At 36.1% G+C, this 8,731-nt stretch overlaps 1 protein-coding gene across 1 annotated transcript in view; it reads right to left on the reverse strand.

The window, feature by feature from the left end:
• LOC150103858 (cell division cycle 7-related protein kinase-like) overlaps positions 1-4,981 on the reverse strand; it is a 92,193-nt gene extending 87,212 nt beyond the window's left edge. Inside the window, exon 1 of the mRNA XM_090396557.1 lies at positions 4,890-4,981. The gene's annotated coding sequence lies outside the window, so the exon portion shown is untranslated. The remainder of the gene's footprint in view (positions 1-4,889) is intronic.
• Positions 4,982-8,731: the final 3,750 nt, after the last annotated feature.

An 8,731-nucleotide genomic window follows, 5' to 3' on the forward strand; every position in this document is an offset into this window, starting at 1 on the left:
CATTTAAAAAAGCACTAACATTAAATTCATTTGCTTGCATTTAATTTTAAGAGCACTGGAAAGTAGAATAATCTTTTGGAGATTTTATTTTAAGATCGCACATGCACATTTAATTACCTGCTAAAAATATCAAGAAGTATTTTTTTTTAAACTTGATATAATTTCTTTATATCAAGAGAATATGAACAGATACAGTATGAAGAACAGTATTTTTAACCTATGTGGGCATGTTGGGTCCACAGTATCATTTACATAATTGCAAATAATCAAACTTTTTTTAAATAAAGAGAATGAGGGATGGAACCTTTCATAAAAATGAGAATTAGTTACAGTCCTCCATGAAGTCAGAGGACTCACTGAGAGGGACTACCTACAAACCACAATAATACATACCAAGTGTTTCAAATTAAGTATGGCTATTCAGAACTATCTGTAGAGAACCAGTAGATGAAATACACTCAAAGTTGATGGGGGTACTCTAACCAGATAATCAGGTAGAGATTTTGACAAAAAAAAAAATTTTAATTGCCAATATGGGAAATATGGCACTGTCAGCAGGAGAAAATCAGATTAATGTGACCAGATGGCATGTGATTGTGATTCAGCCAATGACAAAATTATTTGATGTTTATTTCATTCATTTCATAAAATAATGTGTACAAAAATAACATATATAGAGCTGACATGCTGCAAGGTCTGGATGATCAATGGAGGTGGCATTCAATGTGTTGAGCTTTGTGTAGGATCAAAAGTTGATATTGTCATACAGCACTGTCCACATTAGAATGCAACTGATCTGTCAAAAGGTTTTGCACATGATGTGCAATTTCCTTTCCAATCTGCCAGGTAAAGAACTTTGTCCCAATATACTACGCTTTTGAGATAGCCCCAAAAGCTAAAGTCATAGTGAATTAAAGTCTGTTAAATACAATGGCCATTTCATAGAAAACAAGCTTTTCTATGAAATGGCCATTGCATTACGAATTCTCTTAAGAAATTAAGAATCCTCTTTGCTGCAGTTACAGGATGACAAAACTGCTCAACACATCCCAATAATGTGCAGCCAAGACCATACCAGGTCACAGGTCCAGTATGATGGATTTCTTAAAAGAAAAATGCCTGATAAAGAACTTAGCTGTAATTCCTATCCATGCTATAACCTTTAACAAATGTAAGGGAGCTTGTTGAAATGGACAAGGCTTCTCTGTATCCCAGATGCAGCAGTTAAAAGTATTTACTGTTTCATAAAGAAGAAAATGGGGATGTGAGTTCAATGTTGCAAAATGTAAGGCTTTAAAATTTGGAAAACAAAGATGGGATGCAGAATTTATGCTTGGTGAGAATATATTGTTAGAGGTAGAGGAAATAAGAGATCTGGGGGTGATAGTGAATAAAGATCTAAAATTTAGGGGACACATCGCCAAAATTGTGAAGACAACACAAAGGCTTCTGGGAATGATGCGGAGGATACTGATGTGTAGAAGTAGGGAGATTGAAAGGCTTTGATTAGGCCACATGTGGACTATTGTGCCCAGATTTGGTCACCGGGTTTTCAGAAGTATGAAGAGATGTCGGAAAGGGTCCAAAAGCGACCGACTAAGGTAGTTTCTGACCTATGGAAAGAAGATGTAATTTCCTCAGTCTGGTGGACAGGATTCCTCCTGTCCACCAGGAGAGATATGAGGGGAGATATGATAGAGACCTACAAGTTGGTAAGGGGTTGTTATAGGAACAATGGTGGAGAAGTTCTACAGAGAATAGTAGGAGATCAAGGGAGAACCAGAGGTCATCCCTGAAAACTGTATAAAGAGGGTGTGAGTAGGGGAGTGAGAGGCAGGTTTTTTTCGTGCAGAGTTGTGAATGATTGGAATGCCTTGCCTAAGAGTGTGGTGTCTGCAAGGAGTTTGAGTGTGTTTAAGACACGGTATGATGAGATGTGTGTGATAAAAGGACCTCCCAGATAAGTTTTTGACTCCATGATGTCTTGGGGTAATAATAATAATAATTTATACCTATAGGATGTTCCAAGACCAATCTTTACCACCTCCATGGATACAAAGAAATGTCAATGAAAACGTTTTCTCAGATGCTGACATCTCCTGTTTGCAACTCTTAGCTGTGGCTGAGTTTATACATGTGGCACTGCAATGCTTTAAGCAGTTCTCCATACCTTTATGTATGGTGAATTTGTCTTGCTACAGCATATGGACTACAGCATAAGTTCTTTATCACATGAAACTAAAGCATTCTCATTTAAAAGGCTCAACAACTAAAATGGCAACATCTTCAATCATTTGCAGAATTTCAGATTTATGCCATCTGGCAGACTGCCTATCTCTTCAAATAGATGAACCATGCATCACACTGAATTTAGCGTCACTGGCCCTTTTCACAAAGTCAATAAGCATCTGAACTCATGAAGTGCTGCAGCATTTTCCCCATTCCTACAAAAACACATCACAAGCAAGGCATATTGCAAAGTAAAATCCATCACACAAGTTGAATGATGGTAGAGTCAGTCTTGCTCCTTCGTTCATACCACCTTATAGCTCACTTGATATGCAAAATTCACTATCTCACTCATATTGCCATATATTCCTTATTGGTCATATTTTGAACTCATTTTTTTTTTTGTCAAAATCTCTTCCCCATGATCAATGCCAGCTCTAGGGGACCTGGTGCCCTGATGCAATTTTAAGTTGAGCACCCATATTTAATAAAGGCTAATATTAAAATGTGTTTTATTTTATTTTTTTTTCTACTCACTTCAACACCCCTTGAAGAAGGCGCCACGATACGATACATCGCCTGCTTACTGTGTTAAGACATGTTATTATCATCTGTGGATAGTATTAGAGGTGAGTGACAGTAGGACTTTTATGAATAAGAGCGACGACAGGTGATAGAACAGAGCCCTGAGGCACTGCATTGGTAACAAAGCTCAAAGAAAGTCGTTCATCACGACATGCAGTGAATAACCAGAGAGAAAGATGCTATCCAATTAAAGGGTAGCAGATAGACTGAAGGATAGCAATTTACTGAGCAGACCAACAGGCTATAGATTTGGATCTTGTCAGTATGGATTTTTGTGAAGGTGGGAGATGAATTTTGCCACCCTTCTCATTGAAGGCCTGAAGTGACACTGGAAAAAAGTTCTGTTTGTTATCAAGAGCAGGGTTTCTGTATAACGTAAAAATATAAATACATAAAAATATATATATAAAATTAATAAAAAATGTTCAAAAATCCTTAGCTAACCCAAGATACTCATTTACTGTTATGTTTACAATCTTTCATGAGTGGAAGTTCCTAATTTATGTTTATGCACAGACCCACACTTCACTGTGTATCTATGATGAAAAACCTGTTTCCAGGAGAAAAAAATTCTCTACCTACATATGAGACTGACTAAATCACTATTTGAAAATATCCAAATATCCTCATGTCACAGTTACATTAAAAAAAATTGCATATTTTTATATTTGTTAAGAAGTGAAAAAGTAGTTTCATGTTTTCTGATTAAATTTTTTTAACTAACAATAGGGATATGTCATGTTGTCCTAGCCTTAACAGAGCAAGACATCACTCTTACTTATTAGACTATGCAAGCCTGTACAACAGACAATGGACAAAAAATCTAAGAAACATAGGAGACATAAGCCTAGTTATTTACTGTTTTATCTGAGCCTGACTTTATTCTGACAACAGTGATAAGACAGATATAATGACCCACAAATCGCCTTGTGTGTGGAAAATTGGAGGTGATATTTAGTTGTCTTAAGATTAAAGAAAGACCAGAAATGGAAGTTATTTGGTTTGACTTCTAGAATAAACTGAAATGAATGTACTGATTTTCTGAAAATGGGCCTAATTCTCTATCAGAGCAAGACTAAAAAGCAAAAAAAATGTCATCTGCATATCTTAGCAAGATAGGTGTAAGACCAACTGTATACTGAGGAAATTTTGAAATTTTTTATAAAATAGCTGGCATATCCCCAATTTATTTAAAACTTATTCTGACAAGTGAACTATCTGGAATTAATTACAAACTAAACATGCGATGTCATGAGAAAAATCTTTAATGTGGGCTAACTGCTAGAATTGTAATTAGTAATTACCATTTAATCTGAATCAAATTTGTAAATTGATTCAGATTTTACAAGATGAAGATCAGAATGATGACCAAGATGAAAATTATACTTTATGTATATATATATATATATAATCCATAATTTTTGATAAAAGGAGACTTCCCAGTGAAGGTGAATAAAGCAACAGTTACTGTTTTGACAATTTAGAGATGATCAACAAGCCTCCAACAGGATGCAGTGAAATGTCTACTTTGCACATCAGGAGGTCCATAAAGGCTAGGTTTGTCAGACTGCATGCAAATATTCTTCTTAAGACTGTCATCCAAGAAATTAACTTCACACAAAAGACTGTTTAAGGTTTAGACCTGACTGTGTTTGCAATTTCTGTTATAACAGCGATTTGGTGATTGCAGAACAGCAAAGCTGCTTTTTTTTTTTTTTTTTTTTTTAATCATAGCCAAAGCTACTACGGGTATGAAGCTACCATATGTCTATTAATTGCATACTTTCTTCTGGAGAGTTGCTTGTTTTGTGTGATGAAAACACATACTACCATAAGAACTGGAAGAATTATGTTCTTATGATAGCAGTTTTTTTTTTTTTTTTTTTTTTTTTTTTGCATTGTAGAAAGTACGATTTGTATACAAGCGCAGTGCTTAAAATTTTTACAAATTATTTAAAGAATGATCAGAAATTTATGAAAATGAAAAAGTACACTAAACAACGCTTAATATTTTATAAATATCGTACTTATACATATTAAACAAACTACACTTAAGTTTTATAAATAATACTTACGAATGCCTCGCCCTTTCTAAGAGCACTAACCCCGCCTTCCTACATACCGAAACATAACACCAAACGGTAAGCGGTGGTAGATTAAATTTCGCGCCCACTTCAAAATATTGGACAGCCAAAGTAAAAGCTTTCACAGCGACATCTATTCGCCGTATTATTTTAATAAAATTAAACTCCCCCCCCCCCCCAAAAAAAAAAAAAAATTAGTGATGAAGGAAATATTTTGGACAAGAAGTCAAATAAAGATTTTTGTTAAGAGTGTGAAAACGGGTAAAAAAAAAGCTTGATAGCAGTCGTTTTAATATTTGTCTGTAATGGCGAAAGCAAGATCTATGTTTTATGACAAAGCAAAGGCAGCCGAATTTTGCATTAATAAATAATAAGCGAGTCATTGCAGTGATTATAGTTGTGTAGTTATTCTTCTGTATCTCACGATCGATTTTATCGAGCGGAGAGCGGTTTTTAAACCAACGCGACAAACTCTGAAATCGGCTGGAAAACACACACACACGCACGGGCGCGCAAGCACGCACACACACACACACACACACACACACACACACACACACACACACACACACACACACACACACACACACACACACACACACACACACACACACACACACACACACACACACACACACACACACACACTCGGCGACCAGAATCAAATTTGGAAATCATCAACCTGTTGCACACCTAAATTCGTGCAAGCATCCTACAGAAAAAAATATGAAACTATTTAAGAAACCGAACCCCTTTTATTTCCAAAGGCAGCAGGCGAAGCTTCATTTACTCTAACTTCCTGAGGATCATAGATAACCGTCTCCACCATTCATACCTCACTGAGTAACGGAGAATCGGCGAAGAAGGGCTTAGAAATATTTCCTTCAGTCCGAGGCTAGAATCGAACCTCTGATGATATTTTTTTGGAAGCCAAATTCCATTTATCTGGAAAAGTATTAAATGTTCTTTATTTTAAAAAGTTTCTTAAGAAAACTCATGCTGAGAATATAAAAGGACACACACACAACCCTACAGTTTTCATCCATTTTTATCACAAAAGCATACTAGAAATTTAATGAAAAGTTGCACTAAAAATGCAATTTCCGATACATCAGCAACCAATCAGACATTGAGGAAGTTCATAGAACTCATGCAATTGGCAGGCATATTATGCTGATCTGATAGCCTTAGCTGCTACGGCAGTAAATTGAAACAACCACTGCCTTTATTATTATTATTATTATTATTATTATTATTATTATTATTATTATTATTATTATTATTAGCAAATACCTCCAGGGAATCAAGGATTCATCAAGGGAGACCAAAAATCATCCACACACTACATGTTATACCTTCTATTCAACTCTTTCAGACTGGATGTACCTATCATTTCAACAGGCAAATTGTTCCTCTTAGTACTCTATAAGAGAAAATTTAGTTCTCACTTCTTAACTGCACACAAGCTTAACTTCCATTGATGTCCCCTTGTCGTCTCCTCACCTTCCATATAACAAAAAATTTAATCAGTTGATTACATATAATACCCTTTCAGAAATTTATAGAACTCCATCATATCTCACCTGCTTCTCGTGTATAAAATTGTCTGCTGTCCACATACTCTCACCATTCACACATCGATAGTCCCGAAATCATTTTTGTTACTCTTCTTTGCGCACTTTCCATAGCTTCTTTATTCCCCGAATCCAGAAGACCAATGCACACTATGGTCCAGTGCAGTTTTATCAAGGCCTTGTGGCCTTGTAAAAAGGCAAAATTATTTCTTATCTTTACATATGAATGTTCAACACTGCAATTATTCCCTGAGTGGTATTAACAATTTTTGCTATGCATGATCTTTGAACTTCAACTGTTTATCTACCATAACTCCAAATCTCTATCCTCGTGAGTTTTTCAAGCATAATCCCATCAATATAATATGCCATTAGAAATCTCATCTTGCAAATGTGCATAACTTTGTGCTTACTAACATTGAATTCCCAAATATGCCCTCCGTTTCAAGTTATTCAAATCATTCTGTAAGTGCTGCATATCGGTAGCATCCATAGTTGCACTACCTATCCTTGAATCAGCAGGAAACAACCGAATATCTTCTCTCATGTCCTTCCCAATATCATTAATGTATACATTGAACTATAGTGGTACAAGGACTGGTCCTTGCAGAACAACACTGGTCACTTTAAATCTGGAAGACACAGCCACCATATACCACTTTCTAATACCTATCGCTCAGCCATCCACTTATTCAAGTCATTAGTTTATATTCCGATCCCATATTCTTCACTTTATGCAACAGCTTTTCATGTGATATCTTATCAAATTCCTTTGAAAAGTGTAACAGTATCAGAATAGTTTATCCATTCCCTTTATCCGATGCGGTCGTAACATTATTATATTGTATGAGCCAACTGCTAAAACGTGAGCTTCCTGCGATTTATATATTTCACAACCCTCCTCAATCTTATAATAAACAAATATCTGGATTTTTTCTGATTATCATTTTTTGAATTGCTTTAATGATTTTTATCAGTATATGTGTCAATTGCAGAAATACACCGGTGTCCAAACCTAAAGACGAATACTATTTCTGCAGATTGCATCCCCAAATTCAGCAAATCGGCTTGTGGCAATTTGTATAATTGACGATTTCGACTGGAAAGCACATACACATTCAAATTTTCGAATTGCGCGAGGAGGGTCACATGGTAGCTCTCAGTAGGATAGAAGGCAAAAGGGTGCGCTAAACGAATTGTGTTGAAGAAAGCTCTTTTCGTGAGGGAATAAAGTTGAATGTCTTGTAATGTCTCAAAAACATCATCTAGATGATTTTACGCAGAAAGAATTCGTGGAAAGCTTGAAGAAGGCTGCAGAAGTACTGATATTACCAGAGAGTTTGGAATCTCACTGGGCGTTGTATCCAGACTCTGGGCAGCGTTTCAAACCAATGGAACTTGTTCCAGACGTTTTCTAAGAGGTCGCCATCGATCTACTACGGAGCATGAAAGCAGAGTTTTGGTTATAACAGCAAAATGTAATCGATGCTACAGCAGGTCAGCTTGCATCTATTGAAGCACAAGTAGGCGTATACGAGTATCTCGACAAACTGTAAATAGACCTACTGAGAAAGTAGGTCTATATACACTCTCAGGCCTGCAGTCTGCGTCACTTTATCCACAGCTCATTTAGAGGACGTTTTCACTGATGTTGTATCCTTAAAAACTAGACAAGACACTAGTGGGCTAATGTACTCCTTGCTCTGAAGGAGGAGTTGTCTAGTTTGCCTCAGAAGCTCCTGAATCACTTGATGATGCGTATGGTACGACGTTGTGAGAGCTGTATCGCAGTTTGAAGTGAACATAAACCATACTGAAATGCCTCTACTCATAGTTTTCTGTAAGCACTGTACATTTATTCCTTAACTAAGAATCCAACAGTGTACTCGAATGTAATGAGGTTGAATTCACAGTGAAGGATTATCAATACCCTGTATTGATACAGTCATTCACTGAGTAACATTTTTCAGAGGCATATACACAGAACTTCGAAAGTGAAGGAATTCTTTGAGTAGTAGGTCAATCCAGCATTGTGATATTTGAATACTGCCTTCTTCTGCATTCTGTCACGCCAACAATTCAACAGTCCATGACATATTCTGAAATAAGGCGCTATATAGTTTATATATATAGGTTCTGATGGAAACGCAATTGCTATTACTGAAAAAATGAAATGAAGGATTCTAGATAGCATTTTTCTCAGTGATAGCAGTTGAGTTTTCATCAAATCCTCAATACAAAATGTATATTCATATTAAC

Source organism: Typopeltis vanoorti, chromosome 8 (genome assembly GCF_054136105.1).
Source record: "Typopeltis vanoorti isolate ZY-2024b chromosome 8, IOZ_Tvanoo_1.0, whole genome shotgun sequence".
Classification (NCBI taxonomy): Eukaryota; Metazoa; Arthropoda; class Arachnida; order Uropygi; family Thelyphonidae; genus Typopeltis; species Typopeltis vanoorti.